The sequence below is a fragment of the Aythya marila genome, assembly GCF_965140915.1.
Source record: "Aythya marila genome assembly, chromosome: 19".
Taxonomy (NCBI): Eukaryota; Metazoa; Chordata; class Aves; order Anseriformes; family Anatidae; genus Aythya; species Aythya marila.
The window spans coordinates 2273146-2296488 of NC_139060.1; the positions used below are offsets into that span (position 1 = coordinate 2273146).

General features: G+C 51.7%; 1 protein-coding gene across 5 annotated transcripts in view; it reads left to right on the forward strand.

Annotated features, from left to right (window-relative positions):
- EHMT1 (euchromatic histone lysine methyltransferase 1) overlaps nucleotides 1–23343 on the forward strand; it is a 114048-nt gene that overhangs the window by 4212 nt on the left and 86493 nt on the right. Inside the window, exon 1 of one of the 5 annotated variants that reach the window (XM_082775416.1) lies at nucleotides 4722–4826. The exons of 3 other annotated variants lie outside the window; for them this stretch is intronic. The gene's annotated coding sequence lies outside the window, so the exon portion shown is untranslated. Of the gene's footprint in view, nucleotides 1–4721; nucleotides 4827–13671; nucleotides 13754–23343 lie in introns of those variants that run through there. One more of the 5 variants, XM_082775417.1, reaches the window with a different exon arrangement.

The window sequence follows — 23343 nt, forward strand, 5'->3', positions numbered from 1 at the left end:
GGCTGGGAGGGGGTGGGAGCAGCCTGCGGTCCTGCTGCCTTTCCCTCGCAAAGTGCTGAAGCAGCACGCTGCTGCTGTGTGTTTTGGGCCTCTGGGGCCCAGAAAAGGAGGAGGTGGCAGGGGGTTGTTCCCACAGAGGCAGGGGTTTTACTGGAGGGTGAGCAAGAGGCGCTGCCACCGCTGCTCTGCCACCTTCAATGGGAGAAGGGCTTGCAGGGACAGTTCCTGCTCCTTTCGGTGAGGCCGGATCCCCTGGGGAGGGGGGGTTAGTTTTCCCCAGGCTCTGCTGGCCTGGCCCCTGTTCTGGGGGCATGCTTTGTGCAGGTCTGCGAGGGGTTTGGGGACCCTTTGAGTGCTCCAAGCAGTGCTTTGCTGGAGATTCCCCCTCCGTGTCTGTCTGAAAGGCTCACCGAGCTGTCTGTGCCTCGGGTTGGGCTAGAAGATGTGCGAGCTGTCCCCGCTCCGCCTGTGGGCAGGCACCGCGCGCCGTGACGGATGGGGGCTGGCTCAAGTGGCAAAGTAAATCCGACAGGGAGGGGAAGAGTTTGCTGGCTTAGCCTGGCTGCCAAGCTCTGTGAAATGCATATAAACCCAGAATAAACTGTGCTTATAAAAGCTCTTGACGCTAGTATCACTGTGTCTAAAATAGAAAGGCTTTCCTGCTTTTAATTAAAAACTTCTAGCATAGGCAAAGTACCAAGGACGTGCGATGTGTCCTCTTTTCAAGCCGGAAGCGCTCTTCCAAGAGGATTCCTGTTTCCCACCTGATCCTCGCCATGCCTGGCCGGCTCCCACCAGGCAGCATTGCCCGAGGTTGCGTTTCAGCTGGTTTGGCTCCACGCAGCAGTCGCTGTTCAAAAACTCAGCCCAGCATGTCGAGCAGCGGGGCTGAGCTGCCCGGGTGCAGGAAGGACTGGCCTGGGGCTGGAGGTGCGCTATTAAAGATTAAATCCATCCTTTTCAGTGTCATATCCCCTTCTCGAGGGAGAGCTCTCGGAGGCAGTGGTGAGCAGTGTCAGCTCAGGACAGGGAGGCAGCGAGTGGGATGGACTGGTAGAGCAGAAAATTCAGGTCCGCTTCTGTTTGCATACGGCTCATCATCCTGCAGAGCACAGGGAAAGGGAGGGAGTCTGCAGGTGGCACAGCTGGGGAGGAAGTAAATAGAGAGCGAGATAACCAGGCTGACATGGCCAGGCTCAGAATAAAGCCAGGTAAGTGACTTACCCATTTGTTACAGGGAAATGTAAAATTATGCAAACAGGGATGAAAATATTCAAAGAGATTAGAGCTTCTTGGGTCAGAAGGGCCAGAGCATGAGCCAGGAGATGGTTTCAAGCTGCTGGCACTAAGAATTCAAAACCGGCAGCAGGGAGCTGGAGAGCTGAGCAAATTGAGGTAAGTGGAAGTAACAGTGAAGCCCAAAGACTACAGCAATCCCTTACCTGTCATGTGGGACGCAGTATTTGAGCCAAGTCCAGCAGGCTTGTGATTCTGCAGGAAAACGTGCCTGCTCGTGCTCATCTCCTTATAACGAGGAGGAACATGGAGCTTATTTCTTCTGAGAACAGCCAGGGTGAATGCGACGGCTTGTGCCACCCACAGAGCCTGAGGAAAGAGCCCGGGCACAGCCATGGAGAGAGAGCCCAGGGGGCTGACGTGGAATATTCTGTACTTTGGCCTTGCTTCAGTTAAGAGAAAAAGTCCGTGTGTCATTCAGAGTGCTTCTTTGGCTCTCTAATTCATCTCAGAACTTGAGCGTAGACGTGAACAGATGTGTTTCAGCATGTTGGCTGGCCAAAGGGAGCCCTGGTTTCTCTAGGACTGTTGACCAGGATCTGCTGATGCTTTGAACACAGCCCTGAGTCCTGTGAAACATTGTTTTTTCTCTTTTTTTTTTTTTTTTTTTTTTTTTTTTAAGCATGAGCTCCTGGGTTCTTGAGAGTCTCAGCTGCCTTCTCCCTCTCCAGTTGTTTCTAGCCTTTGCAGTTTCAGAGGAAGCTTTAATAGGTAATTTCTCCCAAGGGCTCCAAGCCAGAAGGCAAATTACCCAGATGTTTTAACCAATTTCAGCAGTAACTGGGGATGTTTCATACTGCTGACCGAAGGCATTCAGAAGCTATAGTCAGGTCCTCTCAAAAATCATAATATTGTTTCAAGAAGTGGGAAATTTAATGTGCACATGGTAGAGGACTTGGAAAGGACAAAAGGGTTTCTGAAATCATGCAGCTCATCCAGCTGCTGAGTTGGGAAGGTGCACGGGGAGGGGGTTATTGGAAGGTGACATTTGGTGGTGCCTCGTGCACGCAGCTGCCCACACACCTCTGGCTTCAGAGCTGTGCTGCAGAATTGAGGGGAGGCTTCTTATGGCCAAGGTGCATTTCTTATGTCCAAGGGGGTAGACAGCAAGTTTACACCCCATCAAATAGGATTTTGTTGGTGTAAAACAGCCAGTGCCGGTGTTCAGGAGAGCACGGTCTGCTAGCTGGTTTGTAGGGTTCCATCTCGTATCCTACTGGCATGTAAGTTTGAACATAAAAGTCCAGGTTACAAGCACATAAAGCACGAGTCTAAATATTTTATTAATTGAGGAGCATGATTAATATTTGATAGATTAAATCAACATCCAGGAGGCTTTGCAGAAGTCACCAGACAGCTGCTGAACTGGTAACCAAACATTAGGTGGTTTTTATTGCAAACTTGCATGTAATAGCTTTTGTCAGCTTGTCTGTGTTTCATGTGCTGAGGATCCATGAGTCCCATATGCCTGAAAGCCTCGTGGTGTACAGGATGTGTATTTTTTACTACTCTTAGGATGCATCATTTTAAACTGGTGCTTTACTACCTCCTTAATACGCGGAGGTGATTGTTTATAAGCAGGTGTCCTGTAGGATCTGCAGACAATGGTCTCTGCCAAACTTTGAGGATAAATGAGGAATGCTCCTTTAAGGATGGCCTTCGGATGAGACGGAATATTTACTCTTGCTGTGGTGCCAGATCCTGTAGCTTCCAGCGCGTGTGGCGAGGCGAGGTGAGGAGCCCTGCTGTCTTTTAATCAACTTCCCCCTTTGCCAGGGAGACGCCACCAGTGAGCAAACAAACTGCTACCGAGCACGTTGGCCGGAGATGTGTCTGCTTTGACTTGTAAGGATTTACAGTGCCGAGAGGTTAGCACGGCCTCCGGCCTGCATCGTTTCAAAAGAGCAGCGAGGGTGGATCGTATTCTGCCTTGGTTATTTCCACTGTGATTCCCAGTTACTGCAAGCTGTATTTCCCCTGCTTTTGACGATTTAGGTTGTCTGCTGCACACTACGCCTGACTCCCAGGTTTTTACCTTGTGCTTTTCTAGCCCTCATCCCTGCTGGAAGCGCCCCTGGTTCGGGCGATGCAGTTACGCAGTTGGGTTTCTACCAGTTTAGCGCCTCTTCTCACGAAGCTGTATGCTGATAGCACGTTGGTTGTAATTGCTTATGGCTTTCCTTAAAAGCTGCTTGCTTTGATGTCATCTCCAATCCATGCCTGCGGATTCACCTCACAGAGACATTCAGAGATGTGTTTTATCTCCTCCTGCTCCCGTGTGCCAGCAGACTCGGGTGTTACCAACTGCTGCGGATGCCCTGCCGTGGCCGCACGCCGACGCAAGGTGTGTGTTACGTTGCTGCTGCTGCTCGCCCGGGATCCTGCCGTGTGGCATGCATCCTGCTCGCCTGGGCCAGCCTTCCAGCGGCCCTACGGACAGCACCTGGTGTGGCCGGGCCACGGAGGGCAAGGGCATGGGGCGGCTGGAAGCGGGTGGCCACGTCAGGTCTGAGGCTCGGCCAGTTTTAGCAGCCCACCTGCCTTTCCTCGCTGGGCCTTTGTTTCCAACCTTCACAATAAAAGGCAGAGACAGTGGCTTTCTGTCAGCTGAAGGAAACCACCTCCCCGTGCTGCACAGCCCTTGATGAAGATGCGCTGTGGCCATGTGCCGGCATGGATGCGCTCCGGTGGCATGGCTGTGCTGGCAGCTGCGTGCCCTGGGCTCCTGCTCACAGCCTCTGCCAGCTCTGCCGCCTGCCCTGGGAGGCATGAACAGCTGGGAGAGGGGATTTCCAGCATCTTGCCTCAAAACATGCCCAGCATGGCCGCCTGCTGGGCTGGACTGGGCATGGCGAGGGCAGGCAGGCCCTGGGGAGAGGGCTCGGGTGTTCTCAGCGAGGATATTCCTGGAGCAGGGAGGCTCCGTGCTGCTCCCCCCGGCGTGCTCGTGGTCCGGTTGTGTTGGCAGCTTGAAGCCCATGCAGGCTCTGGCAGCAGGAGCTCGTGTTTTTTGCAGAGGTGGCCAAAGAGCCAACTGAAGGAGGCCCCTCCAACTATGGGTATTTACACATCAGGTGCCCGGAGATGGTCAAAATTCTTTTTTAAATGACAAAAACTCCCCGAGTGGAAGTCCGTGTGGGGCTGCCAAGAGCTGCTCCTGATGCAACAGTGTCTGCTTTTAAAGAGAAATGTAAATTGTGACAGGCAGCCCCTGGCTGCTGCGCGGTCCCGGATGAGTCAGATTCCTCCTTGCGCTGGGACAGGAACGCTGATGCAGTTGCTGATTGCTGCCAAAGCAAGGAGTCCGCACAAGGAGATTAGGCAGCAGTCCTTTTCCCTGCTGGGTGCTCATTAACGTTTTCTTGCTGATGTATTATTAATTAAGCTAATTTTTATTGCTCTGTAAGTATAGATGGTGCTTTGCAAGCACAGGACAGAAGCAGCTTGTTTCCCAGAGTTTCTGGAGTGCCTGGTGTGCAATGTGCAAAACGGGAGCATTGGAAAAACTGACTGTTGAATACTGAAGTAAGGTAAATCTCGGGGTTCTGTTTTCTTTTTTTTCCCTCTTGCTTAGCAGTTGCCTGGCTTCATGGCTGCCTGGGGCTGGGGAGTGGGGAGCCATACAAATAGAGAGCTGAGGACCTGTAAATGCCCCGTATGCAGCATTAGTGCAGGCAGATAATAGGAGCTGTGTGCCAGAAGAGTTTGCAACATCGACCCTCGGTAAGACTACGCAGACCAAAATAGACTATTGCATTAAAAGGGTCTTGGGAGCCGATCCAGAACCACAGAAATGGGAGGGGGGAGGTTTGCTGTCAGCCTCGGGGGAGCAGATTGCTCCATGTACCCAGGCGCTGGGCCCTCAGCACTTCAGACAAAGGGAGTCAAAGAACTGTCCGAGCAAGGCTGGCTGGCGGGGTTTGCTGCTGAGCTCTGGGACGTGTCCCTGCTGCAGCACCACTGTGCCCCGAACGACTCCGGAGCCTTGTTGAGTGCCAGCGAGTCCAACCAGGCCTGGTGTCACCTCTGTGGTGCTTCCTCTACCACAGCCACGGGCTGTCCTTGCCATCTGCAGCCCCGCAGGACTTTGGGGTGCAGGGGCGTGATGGCAGCTTGGGATCAGCGAATTCCCATCGGTTCGGGGCCGTGTGCTTGGAAGCCGCTGGGGCCTGCAGAGCTCTGGTGTGAGTCTGTGTGTGCTGCTTTCTCACTGGGTCTGTGGGGTGGCCTCTTAGCCCAATGCTTCCCTCGATCCTCTCGTGCTGGGGGTGACCCCTGGGGGGAGCAGAGGCTTCAGCCGATCATGGTGCTCAGCTCCCCAGCCCCTAGTAGTTGAGGAGTAGTTGGCTCTTGTCGCATATAGCTTTGAAGGTGACAAGAACTTATTTGTGATAAGGACTCGTAATGGTGTCCTAAGCCCAAACAAACCTGTGCAGTTATGGCATCTGCTACAGAGTCACTCTGCGGCCATGCTAGGAAAAAAAAAAAAAAAAAAAGTGGCACTTTGGTGAATTTTCCTGTCTGTTTGTTCACATCTGTTGTGTTTTTTTTTTTTAACGTGGTTTTCAAGGAGCACAGCAGTGGCAGCTGGAGATCCGGGCCTAGGTGTGCAGTGCAGGTGAGTGGGGCGAGGACAGAGGGGACAAACGGGTGCGCTGTCCCTGTTGGCGTCCCCACCGTGGCTGGCAGAGCCCCGGAGCGCCTGGCCCTGCAGGTTCTTCCCTGCCACCGGCTGGCACGGCTGCCTCTGACCTTGCAAAAGCACAAGGAAAAGCTCCGCTCTCTCGTTTTTTTCAGCTGCTTTATTTTTATTTATTTATTTATTTAGAATGAGGAAAAGCCCTTGATATTTTGGCATGAATTCACAATACTTCCTTTTATTCTGTGCGTGACAAAACCATGTGGTTACCATCTCTTGCTCAGCCTGGGCAGGATCCACTCCTTAGTGGACTGCCCTCAGAAATTCAAGGCGTATCCTAAATCCCACTTAAACCTCCTTCTCCAGTGGGTTCGCTTTTGTTCGGCACTGGGCACAGGAGTGGGAAGGAGTGTGTTCTGCCGAGTACTGCAAGTTAAATTGCGTGGAAGGAAAACCAACCAGGACTGTTTTTGCACTACGTTACCAGAGCTCTGCAAAGGTTTGGCCAATGTGGGCTACGTTTTCTGTTGACTGTGAACATCCCCAAGCATTGCATCGCCCGAGCAGTGAGAGCAGGAGCAGAGGGCTTCCCGGCCCTGCCTGCAGCACAACCAGGCTGTGGGTTTTCAGCCAAACGTCTCAGCACATCGCTCTTCCAGGGACTGCTGGATGCAGGCCACCTCTGCAAACGAATCTCCAGGAACACGGTCGCTTCCCTGTTTCTTTCTCTGGGAATACTTGAATCGAAGGTTTTATTCATCACGTGAACTCGGGTGCTGTTCTCCACAGCTTGGTTGCAGAGCTAGCCGTCCGCAGCCGCTGCCATTTTCTGGGTGCTGTCCCCTCCCCTACCCCACCAGCTGCACTGCGATAGGAAGCACAGCAAGCACGTCTGTGATGGAAAGCACAGAAATAACATCTGTCCTTCCTGACCTGGGTGTGCTGCATCGTGCTGCTGCCTCCTGGGCTGGGCAGCGAGTGGGAGGAGTCATTAAAATCTTTGTAGTTAATGGGAGGAGTTGTTAAGATCTTTGTCTTTTCTAGTAGGTCCTTGTGTGGCAGTATCAGCTCCTCCAGGGATGTGGTGGCCAAAATCACATAAGAGCCTTTTCCTGTCCCAGCAGCCCAGTGTGTTGCCCCGGGGGTTGGATGAGGTGATCTGGGAGGTCTCTTCCAACCTAAGCGATTCTGTGCTTCTGGGTGCTGTGTGCCCTTGGTTGTTGAAACGCAGCTCGAGGTCGGGGCGAGCCCTGGGTGCCTCTGAGGCATCGCGGTGCGCTGCGGGTCCGAGCGGGGTGGAGGAGGAACAGAAGCGCGTGCGGCAGTGCTGTGCTCTGTAATTACCTGCTGTGCACAGACAGGTGGGTTTTGATCTTGCAAACATTTACACATCTGAGTAATAATTAGTAATGTGCCGTACTATTCAGAGTTACGGGAAGAGCTGTTCTCAGTGACAGAATGGCAGGGTGCTGGCTGCTCCTTGGACGGAGGCTGCACCTCTGCGCCCCAGGCGTAGGGCAGGCGGGAGCTGTGCCTCCATCCAGGAATGCTTCCTTGCTTGGGCTGTGCAGCTGCGTTGTGCTGCTTGAGTGTGGGTCCAGTTTTGGTGGCAAAAAGCCCTGTGGGTGAAGCACGCTCCTGCCGTGGGATCTTGATGAGGGCTCCAGCAGATGAGGGTGTCACAGCCCTCAGCGGAGCAGGAGGCAGAAGCTGATGGTGGGCTCCCTTAGACAGCAGCTGCTGGTTTTGGGAGCTGTTGGGTTTGTAGAAGTAACCATTGACTGGAGATCTTGGTGGTTCATTTGCACGGTGAAAGCTACGGCTGTTAATTAAGACAGTACTGTGAGAGCTCATTTACATAGAGACTGAACCTCTACAAATAGAGGTAGATAGAGGCTGATAGAAGCGCGGCTGTTGGCATAACTCTGGACGTGCCTTGAGCTGTCCCAGCAGCAGTCTCGTGCTGTAAAGGCTGCCTCTAGCAGGGGCAGCTAAAAAGGTGCAGAAATTGTGGCTGGACCAGTAATCAGATCCTTGAATTAGTTGGCTTTTTCACATGATATTGTTTCAGTCCTTGTCACTCCATGGGCTTGTATTTCTCTTAGTGTATTTTTTTTTAATGGGTCAAAGGGGGAAGAAGGTATTTTGGAAACATGCAGGTGAAGAAATGGAACGTGGATCCCAGCTGAGGTGGGGCTGGACCCTGTCCCACTGCCTGCTGGCTGCGATGCTCAGCAGTGCAGGTAACTGCTCCACCTTTGAACGTTAATCCAGAGAGGGGAGAAATTACGTTCGTCTTATTCCTGGCATGGCTTGTAACCTGTACAGGGTCACAGCACGGGTGTTACGATCCTGAGGCATGGCCAGCTCAGCCAGGCTTGGAGCCTTGCTTTCTTGAGGCTGGCACTGCCTTTGTTAGCCATCACGCTCGTTTTCATAAACCAGCATGGGAATTTCTGTCTTTGTCAGCTTCATGAAACCATTTGCTTAATCTCTGAAAAAAAAATTATTAATTTTTACTTTTTATATTTAAAGCCAGACGCTTCCAGGACTTCCTTTCTGCTACTTCTGCTTAGTTTATCTGAGTGGTTTTTAATCCTGTGCCAAGCAGGGCGTAAATGTCTGTGCAACAAACATGGCTCCTAAAAGTGGCTTGCTTTTCTTGGCTACTCTTCAGAGCCTTCTGGAGGTGGCTGTCAGACCAGAGGCTGTAAATTCTGGTGTAGGTGATAGAAAGACCAGGTGTGGAGGGACAGTTTCTGCTGACACTTCTGAATGAGGAAGAATCACCGAAACCATGTTTGTTTATTTTGGGAGACAAATCAGGATTAGCTTGATCCTTGTGACCAGCGTGGGGCAAAACGAATCCATGTGAACTGAAGTACGGGGATCTTCCCAGCTCTTCCGAGGTTCTCCAGCATCGAAGCTGATGCCGCAGCGAACAGGAGGCTCCATCACACAGAAGCAGCTCGCTGTTGGGTAGCAGTTGCAGGTTGAGCACTGTGCACACGTCTTTGGTGCAGTGTCTTCATGTTGAAGGTGCTGGAAGGGCCAGAGGGAAGTCCCTGAATCGGTCTGCTCAGAGGATTACGTTATGAAGCACCCATGTTCACTGCAACCGTGTGGGCCACGCAGATGAGATGACTGGACTATGGTGAGGTCCTGTGTAGGATCTAATTTTGTCTTCCCTGCATAATGAACCTCTGGAATTTAACCCAAATTGGGTTTATCCAGCGAGATGGAACTGGCCAGGAGCTGAGCACGCAGACAGGGATCGACTTTGGCCTTACAGGAACATCTGTGCTCTGGTTCCTGTCTCTGCCCCAAGCCAGCAGTAAGGTCTCAGGACATAACGGCACCTCTGTGCTGGGCACGAAATGAAGGCTCATCAGGAGGAGCAGAGCCTCGCTCAGGCACAGGTCTCCTGATGACGAGGAGCCACAGGGTGCTGCTGGCATTTCTCGCTGCGGTGATGGACAGGCTGGGTGATCGCTCTGCCCACCAGAAGGGGTGGGGGTGGCAGCTCCCTGCCCTGCGGGAGGTGGCTCAGTCCCATTTTTTGTTCTTTTCTCTCCGAGATGACATCATTGGTGAGGCCATGGCACCCCTCTGTGCTCAGTTTCTAGACTTTGCTGCTGTCCCAGCACTTTCAGCCCTGAGCAGCAGGGTCCTGGGGCGAAGACAACATGGTGCTGCAAGAAGGAAGCCGAGCACAACAGGTCGGCATCAACTTCTGCATGAAATAGTCACGCCTGTGTTATCTTGGATGCTGACAGCATGGGTTAGACTGCGGCCATGCATACATCAAAGCCAGGCAGAATGGCCTCTACTTTTGGGGAAAAAAGTACCTATTTCAGTAGCCAACATCCCCAGGAACTTTTTAGGCTTCTCCCCAGAGCTGTGCTGCCACTGCGTGGTCCTCTCAGTGCGGATGCACCAACCTGCCGTCCGCCTGTCTGTCCGTGGGGGTGAGGAGTGTTTTGTACCAGGGAAATGCAGGTGGGGTGTGAGAATTGTTCTGGTAGGCTGCAAGGCTTAAGAGCCCGCTGTCACTGTGCGGTGCGGTTTGTGGGATCCTGTCAGCAGGTTTGGCATTTTGTGGCTGTGCTATAAATGGTGACAGTGGTGCAGCGTTGTGAGTTAACACTTTTTTTTTTTTTTTTCCTGAGTGCTCTTCCATGCTTTGCCACGATGTCATATGTGAGGCTGACGGTGTAAAAGCCACCTGCAGGTGCTCTGTGGGTAAGAAGAAGAGGAAAAATCCTTTTCAGATTTTGGGCATGCATTCCCACAGCTTCCTGCTGTCCCAGCCACCGCCGAACCAAAGAAGCAAGTGTGCTGCCAGTAGCTAACGGTGAAAACCTCAGTAGGCTCCTGTGGGAGCCTGGCCCACCTGGTGAGCACCAGCCACGGGCTGATCCTGCTTCCAGGTGGGTCACCCTTCTCCTCTGGGGCTCAGGCTCAGCATCGTCTCTTGTTTTCTTGTGAACTGGCTTGATTGGTGATTCTCAGCCTGCAGCTTGGTCGTGATGTTATCCAAATGTGCTCCTTCCTGGGACTAAATGAAGTGAGAAGCCTCTGCCCTTTTCATTCCTTTGGGCTGCCAGTCCCCCGTACTTGGAGATACCATGTTCCCAAGTCGTGCCTTATTCTTCTCCTGATTGCAATACGCACTTGGTATTGTTCAGTCCTTTGGCAGCCTTTCTGCAAGTGTTTTCTTCACAGGCTCTGAGGGTCTTGGATTTACCGTGCTTGTACCTCCTGTGTCAGCAGCTAATACCCAATGTGGAGAATACAGCATCCTGTAGGTCACCTTCCTCTTCTAGCAACAGAAGCAGAGTTACTTATTGAGCATTGCTCTGTTTTGTTGGTACTTCCAGGCCTTTCCCATGACTTAAATGAGAACTTGGGGCTAAGCAGTGCAGTTCTCAGAGCTTCTAAGTTCTGCAGTACCAGACAGTTCCCCTTGCATCAGCCTCGTGGTCCGGATACATGGTGTCCTGCAAGTTATATAGGTGATTCTTAGTTCTTTTCAAACAATTGGCTCTTTAAAGGCAATCTGCACTGGGAGCACAAAATGTCCACGTGAGATTTCGGCCAGGCACTGCGCTGGCACCACTGGATGTGACAGCATCGCTTCTGGCTCACACTCAAGTGCACAAGAGGAGACTTGGGCTCATGCACTTGGATCATGCTTAGTCTGTGGAAGAGCAGACTAGAAAGAGGTGCCTTTCTTGGGATGAAACCTGCTGTCCCAGTTAAACGCGTTTACAGCGGTGCTTGGGATGCTGCTGGCAAATGGCAAGGAGAGTCTGGGTGAGCCGAGTCTGGGGATGAGGAGCACCCGAGGAAGGCTGCCCAGCGCTGCTGCTTCCCTGTAGGCATCTGCTTGAAGGAGAAGGGTTTGCTTCCCTCTCTCATCTTCATCCAGCTGGAACTTTCATGCTCCTCTTGACAAACGAGGAGTGTCAGAGGTGGATTTCACCACATGGCGTCCTGTCTGCCACTCAGTAAATTAGTCACACGCCACCGTCCTGTGCTGCGGGGAGCTCTCTGTCCCGGCTGCTTTTTCAGCCAGGTTGAAGGCTGGGTGGGTTTTGAAATGATGATATTTAAAAATTGAGAGCAGCTTTGATTTATTGACCTGCTGCCTCTATGAATCGAGCTGTCTGGGCTGGCATCTGGAGATAAGAGGCTGTCGAGTAATTGCTTATTATTGACTGATTGCCAGCTTGGGCTGTTTGCTTGAAGAAGAATCAATAGCAGTCAATCTTCAAAGTCTGAGCTCGGGGAGTATGACTGGTTTCCAAATGGGGAATGACAGGTCAGGATAACTCCATATCTCACAACCCAACTTCATGTTTGGGTGTAATCCCGCGGTGCAGGAGGAAATGCAGAAGATAATCTTCCTGCACCAAGGCTTTCACGTCTGCCTGCCTTAAAGCCTAGGATTTTTCTTTGCAGGGATTTCAGGGACAGGTCCCAGCGGGGCTCCAAACCTTTCTCCGGGAAGCTGGAGCAGCCTGAGCACCACCTGAGCTGAGTGGGAGGCGAGGAGGGCGCACAGGATGAGGGCAGGCATCTTTCATTGAAGTCCCCAAAGGATGGGGCAGGGAGGGGTGGACGAGCAGCCTTGTGCTGTGACACATCCAAACCAACCAGTTTGAATGCTTTATAAATAAAACAAAGCGTCTATTTTAATGCATGGTAACAGAGTTTTCCTTTCTGTGGGTGATCCTAGTTAGGTGACAACAGAACAAAATATCCAGTGTCACCAATACGTTTTATCATCCCTTATAGAGACGGTCGCTATGGTGAGCATTCGTTTTAAAAGGCAGACATAGCCCTTATTTAACACTATTGAGACATCTTCCCTTCATGGTTCGTGTGTAGGGCTGAGAACATAACGGGACTCATGGCATCGAAGGCATTCAAGACTTAAAAAAAAAATAATAATAAAACCCAAACATGTTTAGGTCTTTGTAAGGATGTGGGTGAAGCCTGACGTGGGTTGTGATGCAACCTCGAGCTTTTGGCTTCATCCTGCTCTGGTTTTCCCTGGTGCTCAGCGGCTGCGGTCTGGTCCCTGTGGAGCTGGGCACAGGGGCTGTCCTGGGGCAGGGGGAGCAGGGAGGGAGCAGGTGAGAGGCCGATAAATGGGAAAGGGAAGGCTAGGTAACGGAGAAAGCAGCTAAAAATGGAAGCAGCTCTTCCTAAAATAGAAATATCTGTCTTTAGTTCTGGAGCTTCGTTTCCACCAGGAAAGCTCTGCTTCACCGTGCACTGTTTGGGGTGAGGGGGAAGTACCCCCAGTGGGGCAGTTTAGTTATAACCCCCAGAGGTCTGGGAATGAATGGACAAGATTACCTGGGCAGCCTTGTTTAGGTCCTGGATTTGTCATCTACTCACAAATCCTCATTTGCATGGGTCCTTAATCTGTGGAGTTAACATGTCTCGGGCTCTGCTGTCTCCTGTGCTGCAGCTGAGAATGGGATTTTTCAAGCTGTTCCTTTTCATCTGAACGCCTCCCCCTCCCCCGTGCCCCAAATTATCTCCCTTACTTCTTAAAAAAGCAGGGATGGCCAACAAGTGCTACAGAAGGCAGAGCTCCAGGGAGGAGAGGCTGTCTGTGCCCTGGGACACCGTGGATGAATTGTCCACCAGCTTGTAGAGAGAAGTCAAGAGCGGGCGTTTAAAAGGGGTCTGGCAGAGAAGCCACCGCCCCCCCTTCCCCAGAGGGCACCGGGATGTGAGAGCTGGAAACAGCGCCCGGAGGTGCAGGGTTGGGCACGGAGCCCTCCTGGGACCCCAGCAGGGGATGGGCGCTCGCTTTTGGGGCTGGTTCACGTTGCCTGTCGTCCTGAAATGGCATTTCCTCATGGCTGCAGCAGCCCTCATTTCATGAAATGGATGCAACTGCTGAAAAAAGATCTCGCGTGAGCATGCTCACTGGAAGATTAATCCTTTAGAGGGAGTTGGAGAGTTAAGCTACTGTAATTTCTCTGCAGTTGGCTGCAGTAAACAACTGCTCTAAAGACACGAGGAAAAAAATTGACGGAGGTATATGGGATTAACGTGCATAGCTTTTTGTGTTTCTCCTTTAAGGTTGAGGGTTTGGTAAGGATTTTCTCTAGGAGAGCTGGGGAAGAGGGAGCTGTGTAATGATTTTATGGGTGACCTTCATGTCGTGGTTTCTTTTTTCCCTCCAGGCCAAAGCAATCCTCTTGCAGTGCAAGGCCAAGCCGAGGCCCCGGCTGCCTTCCTAGAGAGGGGGCAGGCTCCCGGCCGACCCGGTGCTGAGTTAAACGATGATTTGAGGTGAGGCCTGATGGTTTGAGGTGAGGCCTGCTGCACGATGGGCAGTGTTGGTGGCTGGAAACACCCAGTCCTTCAGAGGGGCGATCAGGACCCATCGGGGCTTGGTGCATCCCACGTCTGTTGGAGAGGAGATGTGTAAAGGGATTAGCTCTGATTGGAAAAAGTCTTTTTTTTTTTTTTTTTTTTTAACATGCTCCCCACTCCTCTCCGTGCCTGAGGGGGCTGCAAACCTGTGTCAGATGGGGGGAAAAAAAAACAACTGTTGAGCAATTTTGGCTTTGCTCTAAAGGATACGTGGTCCTGAGGGTGAGGTAAGTGCTGCACCCCGCGGAACTGAGCGCTCAGGGCCCAGGGGAAGGAGGGTTCCTGGTGAGCAAACACCAGGATGGAGGAGGATGGGACCTGCCTGGTGCCCTACATCTGCTTTGGCCAAAGTCTTGAAGTGCCAGCGATGTAGGGCCAGCCTGTGGGCTGCTGGCAGTGGTGTCTGCCTGGCTTGGTGTGTGGTGCTGGAGCTGGTAGAGCTCCCTAACCATGGCTCGGGTCTTCTCCACTTAGAAACCTTGAACTAATCCTGCTGGGTGAGGAGGAGATCGAGGTGAACTGTTGGCAAAACACACCTGGCTTTATGGGGTGCACAGGCGTAGTTCTGGGTGTTGAGCACCTCGCTGGAGGAAATCCCTTCCCTTGAAGCTCGAGGTGCTTGGGATCAATCCTGGAGACCTGCTCAAGGGAGGGCACACCCTGCCTCCTTCGAGCAGCGAGTAATACAGGGTGCAACCCTTGTGCTACCAAAAATCTGTGCATTGCATGGCTGTGACGGTCATTCCAGCATCACCTGGTGTCACCTTCATGTCCGATAGCAGCAGGATCTGCATGCGGTGCTGTGCCTTGGAGGATGGCACAGCGCTTCCTTGGCATGGTGCAAAGAAGGGAATAATAACTCAATCACTGTGCAAATGTCAGCAGCTCCCCCCGGGTTCGTCCTGTGGTGGCTGTCAGCTCGCAGGTGGATGCTGAAGCTGTTGGAGGAGTTGAGGAGGGCACTCCTGCCCTGGGCATTGCAGCGCTAGGGCTGCTGCGTGTTCCAAGGAAACGTTGCCCGCCCAGTGGTGAGGTTTTTCGCTCAGTTCCTCCTTTTCCCCTCCTTTCCAGAAGCTGTGGCTAGCACAGATTGTCTGCGCTCTGAGGATGGTTTGAGGGAACATTGATGGGTGTGCGCGTAGGGGGAATAATTAGCTACCACATGCAAATAGATTGTTTCTTGCTGTTTCAAAATCATTGTAATTTCTATTGAGGATGAGTTAATTATATCTTCATTTTGATGGGTGTGAGGAAAATGATAGAGATATAGCAATATAAATATCTATGGGGAGGGTCGCTGCTTTCAGAACAGCGTTTTGGAAGTCGTGAGGACAGAGCCTCGTCCTCTCAGAGCACTGAGGTTCTGCAGGGATCGGCGGTGCTTCGTGGTCCTCTGGGCTTCGGTGTTCTCTGCTGTGGCCTTTTACCTTATGCCAGTGGCATAATTATCACCAGGAGATGGGATTTTGAGTTGTGAGGAAAGCGTTGATGTCCTGGCGGAAGCGTGCTTGGTTGAAGGGCTGGAAAATAATGTTTTCAAAAAAGGGGAAAGCACGAACATGGAAATAAACCCTAAAACTTACTTCTGAGCAGGATGTAACAAAACTACTTCATTAACCTGAGGCGTGCGGGTGGGGGCCTGCTGTACAAGCACAGGACCAAGTGCCTGGGTGGCACCAGGGTTTTAAACTCCTTCCTCTGGTCTCTGGTACAGCCCCATTTGCCTGCCTGGTGCTAGGTCACCCAGCACAGGCACCAGGAAACATGGAAGAGGTTTAGTGAAAGGAGAAACGTGGCACTGTTGCCTTATGCCATGCCTTGTGGCTCAAAGCCGAAGAGTAGAGCTTTCCTCCTCTTCTTGTTTTAGAGGAAAATAGGGAAAAGGAGCTATTTTCAGAGGGAGCCCCTAGAAGGAGTGCAGCTCTTAAGAAGCTTTCAGTGTCCTGGGGATGCTGTGCCTGTGGCTCGAAGCAGCGCTCCTCTGCTCTGCCAAGACCTTCAGCTCCGACAGGCCCTGCACCAGCAAAGTCTGAAGGGAAAAAAAAAAAAAAAAAGAAAAGCTACATCCACATTTAATTTCTGTCCTGTTTAAACCTTTGCAGATGTGATCTGGAGCTCCACAGGGTGCAGCCACCAGCCTAGCACCATGCAGGTGGTACGGGCACTGCCACGAGCCATGGGGATGGTGGCAGCAGCAGCACCCCTGGGGACAGGGGGTGTCTGTGGGAGGTGCTGGACAGTGCTCGGGCTGAGCTGAAGTGCTCCAGGCAGAATGGGGATGTCAGCCCAGCCCCAAACAGTACCTGGGGTGTTTTGATCATGTGGACCCCAGGTGGGGCTGCCTGGCTTGCGGTGTGTGCAGGAGGTGCATCTGTGCGGCTTTTATTGAGATGTGAAACGTGGTGTTTGGGGGTTCGTTGCCTGAACGTCCTGGATTTCTGTGAAAAAAACTGCCCGTTTGGCCAGTTGTATCTCTTTTCCATCAGCATAACCTTGATCAGTGGAGGAACTGAAGCATGAATTTGGGACTTCGGTAGCAGCCAAGGCCAGTGTTTGGCACAAGAAAATGGGACTGAATCTCACAGGCGTGTCTGAAGAAGTCTGGCACAACTGCAGCGATCGCAGGAAGGAGAAAGTTACTGCTGGGTGATACGTCGCACCAAGTCCCAGTCTCTAATAATCAAATAATGACCACTTCAAAGCCTTCTCTTCATTCTAACTGCTTCAGCCAACCTGCAGTCAATTGGTAACAACTTTAAAACCAGTTGTTGTGGTATCAGCCTTGTAATTAGTTGCTGTGATGAATCCTCTCTCTGCCAAGAAGCTCAGCACCTCTGTGTTTGTGCCTTACTGAGGCTCACTTTGGATGAGCAGTTTTACCTCCTGCCTTTCCAGCCACTTCCAAATCCAGCGTACGGCCACGTTTCAGCTTCCTTCATACCTTGTGCTGGCTCCTTGCTGCTTCGTGCCCTGCACACGTCCCAGGTGAAGTGGGGAAGGGCTGCGCAGTATCTCCTCGCCTTGCATAGAGATCTCTGCCTGGGAAGCTGCTGGGGCCCTCCCAGCCTGGAGAAGGGACCTGCACGGCTGGGAACAGAGGATTCCCATCCCTTTATCCCCGGGGGGTGTTGTAAGTGAAGTGGCGGGCTCAGGGGAAGGAGCAGCGTTTCTTAACCTGGCTGTGAAATTAGTAGAATAACCCCATTCCCATGGTGGATGAAGCTTAATGAATTGATCAGCGCAGAAGGCATGTGTTCAGGCTTCAAAGTGCTGGAGGAGCAACACAACACACTTACGACTTCTGTGTTATGCTTGGAAAAACATGGTCTGCAGTGAAAACCCTGCTGTAGCGCTGTGTGCCCGGCGGCCAGGAGATACGGGGGGCAGCGGGGCAGGGAGGCAGCCCCGCAATGTGCTGCCACAGCCAGAGGAGGAGAGGACGGGAGGGACAGTGGGGCCGTGCCGGGTCCCAAGGGTGGCAGTGCAGGGACAGAAGCGCCTCAGTGGCTCCTAAAAGAAGAGGAAGTGAACAGCAGGTGATGCTTTGAGCACTGTCTTGCCCGTGACCTACTTGCTGCCGCGGCGGCTTGCAGCTAAAAATCAAACAGAGGAGAGGGCTGCGCCCTGCGGTGCTGGTGCCTGCAGGAGCTCATCCAGCTGCTGCCTTCTCCAGCTGCTGCCACATGCCCGTGGGCACCTGGGGCTGTGCAGAGGCTGCTTTAGAAAGCCAGGGAGTGGGGGCACAGTGCTGGGAGCCTGGATCCAGGCTTGGATTTGTGCAAGGCGTGAGGCAGCCCATTCACCAGCAGCGTGCGGCGCTGCTTGCTGGTCCCGGCTGGGGACCCGGCTCACCGGGATGTGCAGCCGACATCAGAAGTTATTCATCCCTAACCTCCTCCACAATCCTCTGCGAGCCACGAGTCTGCTTTTTCCTGCGTCTGCTCCTTCAGGAGCCCCCACTAACCTGATCGTTCTTAATCTTGTCTTATTTTCCAGATCATCAATTTGATTTCTCGGTACTTTTACAGTCCTTAGTGTTCCCAGGAATCTGTGCCTCCATCAATTACCTCTCTATCTTCTTCGAGGCTGTAGCAACCTTGAACCAAAAGTTCCACACTATTTTTATACCTCACACTGCCTACTGGAGAAGTCTTTCAGAAACAACGGTACGCTTCTTACCAGGTATCCCAACATTTCTCAGTGAATAACAGTGAATAAGCCGCATCTCATGCTAACATGCACCTGAAGGCTGCCTTGTCCTCTTATTCATTTCTACCTCTGGGTTTTGGAGTTAAATGCATTATCTCTGACTTAATTCATGTCTGCAGGCACACATGCAGGTCACGGGGTATCTGATCCTCCTTCAGCCATGTTAGTGGTGATGCTGAGCTGCCATCAGATAGCAGCACTGATGAGACCTCTCTCCTTGGAACTCATCTGCAAGCAGTACATTAGCATACAGCCCTCCCCTGCTTGATTTTGAAACCCCTTCTAATACCCCCTTCAGTGTCTGAAATCCCGATCAATCCATTAATTTCAATGGACTTGATGTGGATTTACTGGGTGCCGAGGCATGGATGGGAGGGGACCCTAAAATGCTGTCTGTGGCTGCAGGTGTTGGTGTGATGCTGCTGTGAAGCCTTTCCCACTCAGCTTAGGGCTACTCTAGCTGGGGGCTCCTACACCTGTGTAAAAGGAGGAGTGGCTTTGGCATCTTTTTTTTTTTTTTTTTTTTCTCTGGTGTTTAAAGTTGCTAAATAACAGCAGAAAAAAAAAAAAAGTGGCTCTGAGAGTGTCTGAGATGACAGCCTTCCTCCTGTTGATGGCACGCAGGGGGTTGTGAGTTAGCAGTCCAAGGTTATTGAGTTCCAAAACTTCTGCTCTTGCCTTGCAAACTCCATCCAAGAACATCTTTCCTTTGGAAATAAGAATGGAAAAAAAAGTCCTCTGTTTTTCATAAGTTGCGAACTGTGTTTTTGTCTAAGCTGATTATTTTATTTATTCCAATAATCCTCTTCCAGAATAAAAGAAAATTAATTGTCTTCCTATTTCCATAATGATTTGCCCTTCAGACAGTTGCCAGGCAAAGTGCTTAAAACCTGAAATGAAAAGATGGTGAATATTTAAAATCAGTGAGCTACTGTAGGAACATGTTTGTATTTTAATAGGGTGGTATTCAAGTAGTCCCAGAGAGTGCTATTTGCTCTGTGTTCTGTAGGATTATGAGTTTTTTTTCCTTTTTTTTTTCTTTTTCTCCTGCATATTAAAATGGGGTCAGGCCTGCTGTGGTAGATAGTGCAAGTCTTATGTAGGATTTTGCTTGCAATATGGACTGCCTGCAATTGAAGCCCTATAATTATCCGGCATTAATGGGGAGCATTGTCCTTGGGTTTTGCTGTGTGTTTGCCGAGGAGGTGGCTTCGCTGCCTTTCAGTGCCCGTGGATGGTCAAGGGCCTGTTTCCTTGCAGCCATGATGGGACGAGGTTTTCCCTGCAGGAGCTTCTTGCTGAGCCCCCACTCTTGGTTATTTTTAACTTTGTCTGACCGCAGAGCGTTACCTGGTTAATTCGGGAAGATGCCGGAGCGCTTCCTTAAAAGGCTCAGAAGTGATGGAATACGCAGTGATGCACCCGAGAGCTAAATTAGAGCTTTTGTGGGTGCGTTGGTTGAGGAAGGGAATTTCATATTTTATCTCCTGGCACATTTATTTTTTTCTCCCAGCCGTGCATCCATGCCCTCGTGGGCAGAGGTGGTGGCACGGCCCTGGCACAGCCCGGGCTTGGACCAGAGTGAGGAGGGCACTGAGGCTGCCCTCCAGCTGGCTCCTTGGCTTCGGGAAACAGCTAAAAGTGTTGGCTTGGGGATTGATGGGCAATCATGCTGGGGGCAGGTGAAGAGAAGGCACAAAGTGCTTTTACATCTGGTGTGACAGGGAGGGTTTGTTGCCCTGCCGTGATGTCCCCTTTGTTGTCCTCCCAAGGCACAGCAGAGGTGGGGACCAGGGGCTGGCACCAGACCTGAGCGTAGCCCTGCCTTTCCTCAGCTCAACACAGGAACTAGGGACAGTTTCAGGGCTGTTCCAACACGAGAAACCGTACAGCAATAAATTCCTCACGTCTGTCATGTTTGCCCCTTCCCTTATGTGAAATTGCTCCAAAGGAGCAGAGTGTGATCCGTCACGGAGGAGAGCAGGGTAGGAGTTTGTTATGTTTGTGATCTTTGTGTGGCACCCAGCTGGAGGGCGGTGGGCTGTGGTGATGCTCAGCTCCCAGCCTTAGCAGTGGGGAGGGAGGGAGCCTCTTGGCCACAGGGTGAGCTTGGGGACCACCAGACTGGGCATGTGGGTATGCTCCTGAAGGTTCACCTGCTGTGCCTTGCCCACCCCAATCTTCTGTTTGCCTTTTACCATCACAAACCTGGCAGGGGAATTCATTATAGTGGAGGACTGTTAGTGTTAGGTCGGAGGTTGGACTTGATGATCTTGAGGTCTCTTCCAACCTAGAAATTCTGTGTGTGTGTGTATGTGTGTGTGATTAACGCCACTCCCAACTGACTTTGATTTTGACATGGACTGATTCAGGATCACTCTCCGTGCTCACACACCAGTGACCCGTCTGCTTCCTGTGCAGAAGTCCCAGAGGACTGCAGCAGAAAACCAGCCCCTTCTCTTTAGTCTTAAGCTGATGGGGATGACTATTGATTGCTGACAGCGTGCTTGGGTCATTGTGCATGGCATGGAAGAAGTTATCCCAGATACAGAACGTAGGTGGCCATCTCCTCTCCATAGAAAGCTGCTGTTCATTTCGCCATTTTGGGATCTGTTGCTAAAGTCGCCAATGGAGCAGCACGTCCAGCTCGTGCAGCCCCAGGTTTCCATCTAGCTTGCTGCAGTGGATGTAAATCACTGACCAGCTACAGTCCTGTTCTGCAGGCAGCGTTCGCTGTGTATGCACGGTGTGAAGGAAGAGTCTGAACTCCAGTCATGTGAGTTTTGTGTAAAAGAGCCCCGTGCTTGCTGGTGTTTCTGTCAGGAGGGCTGTGAAATGGCAGAGGCTGCACGCTCGGTGGCAAGGGCGGTGAGAGGATGGGAACTGGCCGGGTAGCATGCCGAAGGGCAGCACAAACAGGCGTTCAGGGCTTTGTTCTGCGTGGCACCTCACTTGTTCTCAAGGCCAGTCAACGTGTGCCAGTCAGTGTGTGAGAGCTGATAACCCATCAGCCTGTTCTAACTGAGAAGCGTTTTTTGGACGTAACCTCTCCTGTCATCCTGCTGGTTATTGCTGCCAGTGGCTGCGTGTTGCTCTGCAGCACTCATGGAGGGGATGAGCTGGTGCCCTGCCAGAGGATCAGTGTGTGAATGATTTCACAGAGTCACAGAATGGCCCAAGTTGGAAGGGACCCACAAGGACCATCAAGTCCAACCCCTGGCTCCACTCAGGACCACCCAAAACCCAGACCCAATGTCTTGGAGCCTTGTCCAAATACTCCTTGAACTCCAGCAGGCTTGGTGCCATGACCTCATCCCTGGGCAGCCTGTCCCAGTGCCCAACCACCTCTTGGTGCAGAACCTTTTCCTAACACCCAGACGGAGCCTCCCCTCTGTGTGGGCAGAGGGTGCCCAAGGCTTCCCTCTGCATGCCCCCAGGATAGCTGAAGGATGAGAAGTTTGCCATATGCAGGTCCTTGAGATCGTCTTCTCGTGGTCCTGTGGTTGGGACTGAGTGTTGTGTGGCATCAGTGGCAAGAGTCCTTTCATGTTCCTCCAGGACATGATCCACCTGAAAGGAGGTCACGGTGGGGAGGGAGGGTGCTGGTCTCTTCTAATGTGATAAGTCATAGGGTGTGAGGAAATGGTCTTAAGTTGCACCAGGGAGGTTTAGATTGGTCATTGGGAAGAGTTCCTTCATGGAGAGGGTGGTCGAGCACCCGAGCAGGCTTCATGGGGCAGTGGTGGAGTCCCCACCCTGTGAGGTATTTAAGGGATGTGAAGGTGTCACCAACAGACATGGCCCAGTGATGGGACGGGTGGGTCAGGCTGGTGGTTGGGCATGGTGATCCTGAAAGGCCTTTATATCGTGAACGATTCCATGGCTCTGTCAGCAGCCTTGCCATCCTCACAGCCCAGAGCATCAGGCCCTGTGTCAGATGTGCACAGGGTGGAGTGAGGGAGCTCAGAGATACGGTCACTAACGCTGGGCCGGGGAACAAACGGTCGGCACAGGGAGCAGCCATGCGCCAACCGGCCTGCCGTCCTCTGGGGCTGCCGGGCCTGAGCTGCGGGTGGGAGAGGAGTTTGTGGCCACATGTTTGGGAGACTGTGTCTGTGTGCAAGGACAAACACAAAAGGAAAGGTACAAGCGAGGCCATATTGTCTGCTTCAGATGTTTTACTTTGCTGTCTCACGGCCATGGTTTTGTCTCTGTGCACTGCAAGCTCCCCGGCGCCCAGCTCAAGCGTTAACTCCGAAATTGGAGCCAGCTGCGAGGGCAGGGGTGGGGAGGTGGTGCACAAAACCTGGTGAAAGCTCAGCCCGTGGGCTTTGGGGTGATGGCTTGGGCCTGCTGCTGGTCTCTGCTGCTTTTCCTTGGGAGTGGGAGACTGGTGTGAGCCCTGCTGGCTGCGGCAGGGATGGGGCCACGGGTTCGTCTGGCTGTGCTCGGTTATCGTGGTGGGGCTGGGGCTGGGACCATGGAGCTGCTGGTGGGAGAGGTGCTGGTGGATGGCTGGCATTGATTCTTCCTGGAGAGAAATCTCTATAAATATATATATGTGTATATATATACACACATATAAATATATGTGTCTATTTATATGTATATATTTATGTGTTGGATTAACTGAACAAACTTTCTGCTTCTTTTACTGAGTCACTGCTTTATTTTGAAGACTGGAGAGGTGGTGGTTATTGGGCCTTGTTGAGGTTTCCTCAAAAAAAAAAAAAAAAAAAAATTAAATGGGGCAGAGGGAACAAAACAAACCAAAAAAAACCCCGCCCCAAACAAAAAATCTTTATCACATTTTAAATCTTCCTTCTCCCCCCACTTCCAAATGTGCTTTTTAAAGAGTTACAAATGCTCGTTGGCATAGAAACTACAGGATCTGACTGAGGCATGCGTGTGGAGAAGGAGCCATTCTGCATGAGCGCCATGCGCCGAGCCTCCGCGGGGCTGGCTGGAATCTTTTACGAGGCGAAGAAAATTGTCCAGATGTTGCTTGAATTAGAATGGCACTAAATATTTAGGTTTTCCAATTTGCACTTAAATTCCCAAAAACTTGAAATGTAGGGAATGCAGATACATTACCAGTGGGCTTTCTTTTCTTATGAAAGAATTTGTAGTCCAAAAATATTGCTAAAATCTGTTTGGCTCTGAGGAGTGCCAAATCCTCATTAAAACATGTGGATATTTCTGTGGTTTAATCTGTTAGAAATGCATTCAGGATCCAGTTATGTTAAATTAAGCAACAATATTGGCCTGGATGTTGCTCGAAATATTAAATGTGGCAG